Raw genomic sequence first — 10,535 nt, forward strand, 5'->3', positions numbered from 1 at the left:
GGACGGCCAAGTTGTCTCTACGTTGAGCAGACTTCGGAGAAGAAAAGGGGGGATTTCCTGCCTTACGAATAGACTATTTTCTGCAATACCGAGTCAAGAGGACGTCTGCAGTTGCCGCTCTACTTTTATGAAGCCACCTCTTCGCAGTGCCAAACTGATTAGCAAGTATTCGAATTGCCTCACTGTTTCCCCCAGTTCATGCAGTGTAAGATTCTATCTGTTTATGTAAATAGGAGATACCATTCTGCATTTACCTTCGTTAGTAAGCTTGTAAATAAACCTTTGTTGTGGTAGTGTTTCTTTCTATATTCGTATCCCCAGTTTCAACTGTTTGTGTTGATATATTTTTTTTTTATTTCATATCGAACCTGAAGCGGACCTCTCTCAGAGGCCGTAACATTGTGTCGACCTTAAACCAGGATATTTCGACACCATAACATTGTCTCTGAGATCTCAGATCCATAACAATGATAGTATGCGTCTGTAAGATCGATAGAGGTGGTGATGGCCCCACGGGGAAGTAAGGTCCGCACCTGCGAGATAGTCAGCATTTTGAACTTGTCGCAACGAATGAATAAGTTTAGATGGGACAACTCTAAGATTATTCTTCGTTTGGTTGAGCCTTTCTTTGGCACGCTGAACAAGCGCCCTTGAAACTTTAAACGTCTGACTCTTGATACTACTCCTTTCTGAAGGAGTTCTTGTGCATACTCCGTCAATTCCTTTGTTGGTTCTTGAAGGAAGGTCTTGGATGGAGGGGGACCTTTGTTCCAACTCCATCCCAGTCCTTTGGACACAATGCTCTGTCCCCAACTGCTGAACCCCCATCTGTGACGGTAGAGAAACAGCCTCCCTCCTACCTGAAGGTTCTCACTGACTTGGGGCAGGGCGTGATCCACGTCCTCCCCGGAAGTGTTTGCCCCTGCTAGGCGTCCTTTCGCCACCTCTCTGGCAAAATGCACCTCTAGCCCTGCTTCCTCTTCCAAACCTATTAAAGGCTTGGAACGCCTGGCCTTCAAAGACTGGATTGAAGGCCGGAGATACTGTATACGAGGTCGAAGGTTGGTTTTGAGAGGTCAGTAGCAGTATTGGCTGAGACTGGTTCTTGGACGTTGAGGCTGAACCACTTGGGACATCGGCACGGCTTGTACCACCTGCTGTTGCTGAGCAGCCTGGAAAGGTGGGAACTCTCTAGGCTTTTTCAGCTTCTTTGAAGCTGAGGAAGTAGGTTCGGGCTTCCTCTTGGATGTCAGGCCCCAGCGGACCTTAAGGCTTTGGTTAAGCCTTGTTGCTTCATGCTGGACCTCATTCACTACAGCATCTGGAAAGAGGTCAGCGCCCCAGATTGAAGACGCCAGTAGTTTATTAGGCTCATGACAGATCGTGGCCTCCTGCAGTACATGTTTTCTGCAGTTGCGTCTTGCCATGACAAAGTCGTACAGATCACACTGAACGGTGTGTGTCTGTGCTTTGGCTAGAAGTTTAAAAAGAGGTTCCATCCCGTATGTGACCGCGGCAACCTCTGTTATCGCTAGGGCATTCAAGGTTCTCCCTAACCTAGTCCTAGCATCAAATTCTGCTTGGATAAGGTTATCCGAAAGTCTAGGAAGTCTCTCACCAAATTGTGCGATTGCGCAATCTGGTTTGAGCTTTCCTACGGTGAAGGTAGCCGGGAGATCTGCCCAAAGGTCTTCAGTCCCTGGAAGAAGTGATGATTGATTGATTGATACTATATTAATCTAGCATCGCGACAACTAGGTCATTGATGCCGAACTATATATAAAAAGACCCTATAAATTTTAATAATAATAATTAAACAGAATTATTTTAAAAATATGATAAAAAAACTGGCAATTATAAAATAAATATAAAAATAAATTATATAAAAAAGAAATTATTACATACATACATACATATACACACACACATACATACATACCATACACATACGTACATGCACACACATACATACACACAATTTCAATAAGAATAAAAGCAAGGCGCACACAAGCATTACAGTTTATCTAAAATACCAGTGTTAAAAAGAAATCCAAACAAGCCAGTCATGTTAAAAATCCCATTTGCTCCTAAAATTTTTGATAACTTAAAAACATTATTCTCCTTCCCATAGTATAGATATTGATTGTGCTATTCCACCAAACTGGGGCACTCAACCAGCAAGTGCATAATAGTCAGTGGAACTAGGCAATCCTCACAGTATGGTTCGTGATCACGACTCATCAAGTAGGAATGTGTCAGCCTAGTATGTTCAATACGCAGGCGGCACAGAGCCGTTCAAACCTTCTGGGCATAAAATCGTACTGCCAAGGATTGATTGCAGGTGCAATTGTTCTCATTTTTACATTTGTAGTTAAATTTGACCAAATATTTTGCCAAAGTACGAAAAAACCAGGGGGGGATTTCACTGGGCGACACGGCTTCCTCGCCCAGAAATAGATTTTTCCTACGTCAAAATCCCTTTTCTGGGCTCAGCCGTGTCGCTCCCGTGAAATTGTACCAGAGAAACACCAAGCTACATCACCCTGAAACGAAATAGAATAATAAATTGTATAAATTAACACCGTACACCAAGTCAAATAACAAAGAAATGTGCTGCGGTAGGTAGAATGTTAATAATGCTGGCATAATGGAAAATATTCATATGACACAAGGACAGTACTATATTGATGTTGTAGCAGGAGACACTGACCTCCCTACAGCTATTGCATGATATTTAAGATCCTCCAAAGACTTAAGGTAATGCTTTGGAAAACCCAGTGCGACTTCCAACCAGTATAATTCTTCAGATCATCAAAGTTCATATATTTGAAGAAATTTACAGAAGTTGTTATAGACCGAATAACACGCGCTTTGGGAAAGGACCCTGGGCTGACTTTCTTGGTAAATACAAAACTGCTGCGCAATGCCCTTTAGAGATATGGTACCACCACTGCCCCACATGAAAAAGGGGGGGAGGGGGGTGGGGGCCTTCGGAAAAGGTAGATGTTCTAGATAAATAGTCCTTAGGAGTTTTTAACAGGACATAAAGAAGGATGTTGCGGAATAGGAACAACTTCCCATGGGATCACCTTACCAAAGGGTTCTTATTCTTAGCCATAAAAGGGATTTTGACGTAAGGAAAAATCTATTTCTGGGCGATTGGCTCGTGTCGCCAGCGAAATATCCTTTAATCTATTATTTCTAGGGTAAATGTACTAACACATACCAGAGAATAAATAAATAAAGAAAAAGGTCAGTATAAACTGACTCGCTCACCCTCCAGGAGGTGTCGGTATGAACACTAGGTGGCGGAGTGAGACCACTACCACCACGAGCCAAATGCCAATAGAATCTCCCACCTACTACAAAAAAAAAAAAAAATCCCTCCAAGAGGGGACCGACCCACAGAGTGAGCAGCTCGTACTACTACTACTCCATCCCATGCTGCCGACTGCTGCGCCTCTGGTGGCCATCCTGAAGTTAGCAGACAATCTTGGGCGAAGGGGATGGGGGGTAGGGTGGGATTTCGCTGGCGACGAGCCAAATCGCCCAGAAAATAGATTTTTCCTTACGTCAAAAAATCCTTTTCTGGCCTCAGCTCGTGTCGCTGCGCGAAATCGTACCAGAGAAATAGCACAAGATTGTAAACAAAAGTAATAAAATAAAATGAGAATAAAAATAAAATAAATCAGTATAGGTCTCAAATAAAAGATAAATATATATGAATAGACTATAATTGCTAAAAGATACATATACACAGGGGTATAAAATTAGAAAATATGCTTTAAATACCCTTAAATCTAAATCATGTTAGTTAAACATAAGGTAATTACATAGTACAGGTAAAATTATTTACATGATCAATGTTATCTGTGTAACAGCATGTATCAAAAGTATAATAGCAATTAATAAAAACGATCAACAATAATAATATATAAAGGAATATATATGAAGTTAATATACAAAACCCGTAATCATTATAATATGATGTATCCCCTACAATAAAAAATAAGGGGAAACATCCATGAGATCAATGTTTATAATCATTTGTGTGTCCCTAACCGAGACAATAAGGGGCACCCACTACACTATCACAAAAGCAGCTAAGACACAAGGTGAATGCAAATGAACCAGGTAGGAATAGACGAACTTTTGGGTGAGGCAGGTAGAAAGGAGGACTGAATCTTCTACTACAAACTAGCCTATAGTCAGGGAAACTATGTTACCCGCTGCTACTGCTGGGAATTTTTCAGAGCTTCCAAGACTTAAGGTAGTGACGTTTGAACACTGTCCGGCGATTTCCATCCAGTATACTTTTTCAACTCATCGAAGTTCATATGTTGGAAATAATTAATTGAGGTGGCTACTGCCCTGACAAATCATGTGCTTTCGGGAAAGAGTCAGGATTGGCTTGCTTAATAAAGTACAGGATTTGTTGCCTGATGCCTTTAATGGATAAAGTTCCACCTTTTTCCCTCCTAAAGAGGGGACCCGACGAAGATGAGGAGGTTCTAGACAGAAAGGCTCGTAAGGTTGTAACTGGGCAAAGAGAAACATCTTGTGGAAGGGGTAGGACCTTCCAAGGTTCCCACCCTCATCAAAGGATCTTCATTCTTTGCTAAAAAGCTACGTTCCGAGAAAGTAGGACTTCTCCTGTGGGAGGAACTGAATATGATCCGGGTCTCTGGATAGAGCCGACAGTTCTGAAATTCTTGCTCCTGAAGCTAAGCTTAATAAAAATAGGGTTTTTCTTAAGAGCATTATAAATGAGCATGTGTCATTATCGGTTTCGGAAGCCAGTTTTAGGACATCGTTTAAGAACCATGAAACTGACGTAGGCCTTACAGAAGGCCTAAGCCTAGCACATGCCTTAGGAATAGACGAGAAGTAGGAATCCGTCAAGTCTATGTTAAATCCAAATTGAAATATCTTTTTCAAAGCTGACTTGTTTGTCGTAATCGTGCTAGCTGCTAAACCTTTTTCAAATAAGGATCTGAAAAAGGATATAGCTGAATTAACTGTCATGGATTCTAATATCCGAATCTCTCAGGAAGGTTTGCTAACTTTTTGACAGCAGCATCATACTGCCTCAAAGTCGAATCCCTTTTATCGGATTCCAAGAATAGAATATTCTGAGGGTCAATATTCGCATCTCTTTTTGCCGCAAACTTCATGAAATCCATAAAGTTAGGGTTTTGAGAATCCCTGAGGAAGCGAACACAGTCTTCATTTGCACTGACTGGGAGAGCTTTGGATTGGGGATCTGAAGAGGACGAAGGCCCAGCTCCAAAATTAGAGGATACCAGTTGCTCTTCGGCCAGTCTGGGGCTACTAGAGCCACTGACCCTTGAATGTCCTGAGTTTGTTCAATATCTTTCATGAGGAGAGATTCACTGGAGGGAAGACGTATATCTTCTCCCAGTTGTTCCAGTCTAGAGCCAGGGCGTCCGTGGCATGGCCAGAGGGTCCAGGTTGGGGGCTACATAACACGGTAGTTTGTGGTTCGCTTGTGATGCGAAGAGGTCCACCTGTAGCCCTGGGACTCTTTGAAGGATCCATTGGAACGAACGTGTTTTGTCCAGTGACCATTCCGACTCTAGGGGTTACTGATCGGGATAGGGCGGTCTGCTATGACGTTTTCTTACTCCATCTATGTGAGTGGAGGAAAAGATGCCAACTGAACTTGTCTGCCAGGGAGAAGATGGCTATCATGACGTGATTTAGATGACGTGACTTGGAGCCTCCTCTGTTTTATACAATGTACTACCACTGCGCTGTCCAAGACTAGCTTTATGTGGGAGTACTTGGGTGGGCGTAACCTTTTTAGAGTCAAGAACACTGCCATTGCCTCCAGTACGTTTATATGGAACTGACGGAACTGAGGTGACCAAGTCCCTTGAACCTTTTTGACCTGGGAATACCCTCCCCAGCCGCTTAAGGACGCGTCTGTGTGGATGGTGACCCCTGGTGGAGGGAACTGAAGGGTTATGACATTGATAAATTCTTGACTCTCGCCCATGGCCGAAGTCGATTCTTTAGAATCAGAGGCACTGAGGATAGTTTGTCCCTGGACCTGACATTTGCTCGCGAGCAGCCATATTCTGGTTAGGTCTTTCAGTTTGGCTTTCATTAAGACGTTTGTCCACTGATGCAAACTGGAGAGAACCCAGGATCCTTTCCTGTGCTCTCCTTGACGCTAGTTTGTGACTTAGAAATCGCTTGACTGACTTTGCTATTTCTTTCCTTTTGGTTGATGAATCGACAGAGTGTGGGATGCCAGATTCCATTGAATGCCCAGCCACTGAAAGTTTGACTCTGGAGTGAGTCTTGATTTGGTCCTGTTTATTTTGAAGCCTAGATATTCCAGGGAACTGAATCACTTTCAGAGTAGCTCTGTTGCATTCCTCGACTGTTGGGGCCCAGATCAACCAATCGTCGAGATACGCTACTACCATGATCCCTTGCGATCTGAGTTGTTGCACTACCACTTACTTCCGCTAGCTTCGTGAACACTCTGGGTGCCACGTTGAGTCCGAATGGAACTACCTTGAAGGAGAATGTCTGGTCTCCTATCTTGAAACCCAGATACGGACGGAAAGTGTCTTGCAATAGGGATATGATAGTAAGCGTCTGTAAGATCGATAGAGGTGGTGACGGCCCCACACGGGGAAGTAGGGTCCGCACCTGTGAGATCGTGAGCATCTTGAACTTGTCGCAGCGGATGGCTAAGTTTAAGCGGGACAAGTCTAAGATTACCTTCTTTTTTTGTGAGCCTTTCTTTGGCACGCTGAACAAGCGACCTTGAAATTTTAATCTCTTGACTCTCGCTATAGCTCCTTTTTGAAGGAGATCGTCTGCGTACTCTCGCAATTCCTTGGAAGGAAGTTTGACGGAAAGGTCTGGATGGAGGTGGGTTCGTCAACCAGCTCCAACCCAGACCTTTTGACACTATGCTCTGAGCCCATTGGCTGAAGTTCCACCGTGGCGAAAGTGAAACAGCCTCCCTCCTACCTGAAGTTCTTCATTGGTTCTGGTAACCGCCTCGGCCTCCTCTGAAGTGCTTTCCCCTGTTAAAGGAGCCTCCCGATCCTCTCCCACGAAAGGAACGCTTACCTCTACCTCCCTTACCGAGCGGTCATACTTCTGAGAAGCTTGACTCTCGAAGGCTTGATGTAAGCTGGAGAGGGATGGCGTAAGAGGTGGAGGGCTGAGGCTGAGGGGATATCACATAAATTGGCTGTGATTGACCTTTAGAAGTGGAGGGTTGGGCTGTCTTCACTAACGGTACTGTTGGAAACTTGTTGAGGAAAGCGTAGTTGCTTCTTCTGATAAGGTTGGAAACGCCTGGGTTTCTTTTGGTCCCTTACCATTAGGAGTTAGGTCTTGCCTCCTCTTAGCCGAAAGGCCCCAACGATCCTTAAGGCTCTGGTTTAACCTGGTAGCCTCCGACTGGACCTCCTTAACCATAGCTTCTGGGAAGAGATCTGCTCCCCAGATGCTAGACGAGAGTAACCTATTCGGTTCATGCCGAATGGTTGCCTCTTGTAGACATGCTTCCTACAATTCGTCCGAGCAGTGGCAAACTCAAACATATCTGACTGTACCGTTTGAGTCAGGGCTTTGGTCATGAGCTTAAAAATCGGTTCTGATCCATAAGCCATGGTAGCTACCTCAGACATAGCCATAGAATTGATGGATCTGGCTAGACGCGATTTTGCATCAAACTCGGCCTGAATAAGGCTATCTGGGAGCCTGGGTAGCTTTTCACCAAACTGCTCCATAGCACAGTCCGGTTTGAGTTTGCCAGCTGAGAATGTATTCGGCAAGTCTTCCCACAATTCTCCAACTGAGGGGAGCAACGGAGAAGTGGGATCCGCTTCCTTCAACTGCGGTATAGATTCCCCCTTCTGGGCCGCTGGGATGGTCGACCTCGCGATCTTGTTAGGAACGGGAGCGGGGTACTCTCATCCATTGTAAAAATGGTAAAGGGACTCTTAAATGGTTGTATCTTGGTGTTTTGAACAATCCATGTCCTCTAAACACCTGAGCCATTCTCTCTGAGCCTGGTCTCGTGAGTAGAGGACTGTCTCCTTAGGTACCCTATCGTCCCGCACCATAGCCGACGGCGTAGCCGCCTTGCGTAGCCTATGAACGGAGGCTGGAGGTCTTCCGGGAAGAACTCGAAGTCCTCTATTCTTCGAGTCCCAAATTCCGGTATAGAGATGAGACGTCCTGGAAGGGGGCGTATGAACGCTACTCTCCACGGATTGTTCATAGAGAACTGAGGTAGTGAGTCATACGGAGGAAGTTGGGATCCACTCGTGTTGACAGTGGAGGAGAGGCTAGAGGAGCTTCTCTCAGCCCAGCTATAATGGAGTCCTGGGAAAGTAATCCTGTCCGACAGACGAGAGATCATTTGCTCCATGCTACTCTTTAAGGACCCAACCAGGTCACCCACCTGTTGACAACAGGCCAGCATTGGGGTCCAAAGCCGGAGCTGCTGCGGAGGTGGAGGGGAGGCTCTGAATCGGAACCAAAGGTAGCGGAACTGGTGATTCTGCCGGAGTGCGAGATCTCTCTCTGGAGGATTTACTCCTCGAGGACTTAGAGCCGGAGCTAGAAGCTTTAGACCTGGATGCTCCGGGATTCCCAGCCGGAGACTTACGGGAGGAGGATGACGCCGAAGTCGTCTTCTTAGACGACGACGACGTCTTAGTCAAAGTCATCACCTTAGACTTGACCTTAGGTCTAACCGAAGCATCAGAGGAGAATACATTTCGTCACCCGTAAAGCCTTGGAAGGGATGGAGAGGTTGCAGGAGTAGAAGAAACAGTTACGCCCAAGGGTGACCCTTGGGTGTCCACCGTACCTACCTCGACCAACAGGTCGTCTATACTATTACCATAGGTTCAACATTAAATATCTAGGGTCGCGACATCCGTAGAGATATCCTGGTCCTGATCAGTTAATGAAGTGGCCAGCTGTTGTTGGATGAAGGTCTATAGTCGGATCCGCTTCTACCTGGGGTCGACGTATCCTGTCGCCTTGCCTCCGGGGAAGATTAGTAATGCCAACCGCTTCTCTAGGATGTAGGCTGTCCCTTGGCGGCGTTTTTTTCCCAAAACCGCCGACCCAGGCCCGCAGGGTAGCCAGAGCGGTATCTCTTACCGCCGGAGCCTGGAAGAGAGGGCGTAGTTTAGATTAAGAATCACTTAAAAAACTAAAACTTAAAGTATAACTTAAATTAATTGCCTTAAGTTAATATGATGAAAACTTAAGCGCTAAAAAAGAAGCGGAGCAGCTACTGGAGATGTAAAACTACCCTTCCAAAAGCTGGCTCACCAGATCGTAACATATGGTACACGTCTCATGGTACCAGACCTGGATGTCCCCGAGCGAGTCGCGCATGGAGCATGGACCGCAAACTTCGTGTCCACAAGGGTCCTGAAGTGTGGCGGAACATCCGGATGCATCAGAGTTGGTGGCCTGTAGTGGGGAGACACATGAGTATCTTAAAAAACACTCACTTACAGTCTAAAGGACAGAAGAGCTCCGATGCATGCCGGAGCTCGGAAAAAATTTGGGCATAACCCCTCCCTGCATCGCCTGAATAGGCTATAATCCGAGAGATCCTGTAAAGATATGTAAGGGAGGGGGATGGTTTAAAGGTTCTTAAGATAAACTTAAAGATAACTTAAACCTAACCACACAGCCAACCCGGGACTAAGTCCAGGTGCGTAGCGGAGTGTAGTAACTCAGCAAAACGGTACGGTTAGTAGAGACCCACTGTATGCTCCGGTCCACTACTGAGTGGACAATAACAACTCTCCGCTGGATGCCAGGACTCCGATCAGGAAGGAGCCCTAGTAAGATGGGAAAGAGCGAGAAAGACATACAGGCTTCAAGCTAGCCCGGAGCGAAACAAGGTAGCGCGGGGGTGGGCAGGCCATCCCCCCCACTCCGTACCAACCGGCCGGACCGAGAATCCGGAGGGTGAGACCCCCAGTTGGGGGTCGTCCCGACTACCTAAGCCCCTCCGCCTAGAGGGGAGAGAGGGAGGCAGGCTCGGGTATGGGAGGCGATCATGGGCAGACCGACCCTCCCCCGCCCGACTCTAAGAAAGAGCGAGAAGACCTACAGGCTCAAGCTAGCCCGGAGCGACAAGGTAGCGCGGATGTGGGCAAGCCAGTACCCCCCACTCCGTACCAACCGGCCGACCGAGAAAGCCGGAGAGGTCGAGACCAGTCCCTGGGTCTGTCCCGACTCCCTAGCCCCTCCGCCTATTGAGGGTAGAGAGGGAGGCAGGGCTCGGGTATGAGGATTTGCGCAGCATGGGCAGACCGAACCCTGCCCCCGCCCGGTAGAATCTATAGCCAAGAGCGGGAGGGGGGGGCAATGAATAATGACTGGACAGGCGTCTGGCTGCCCGTGATCACGAAGTGACCACTAGGCGGTAAGACCAAAAACGACAACTAAGCCTAGGACAACCACTGATCAGGGAAATGCTATCGGGAAGCATACTGAACTGAAAAGCG

Source organism: Macrobrachium nipponense, chromosome 30 (assembly GCF_015104395.2).
Source record: "Macrobrachium nipponense isolate FS-2020 chromosome 30, ASM1510439v2, whole genome shotgun sequence".
NCBI classification, from domain to species: domain Eukaryota; kingdom Metazoa; phylum Arthropoda; class Malacostraca; order Decapoda; family Palaemonidae; genus Macrobrachium; species Macrobrachium nipponense.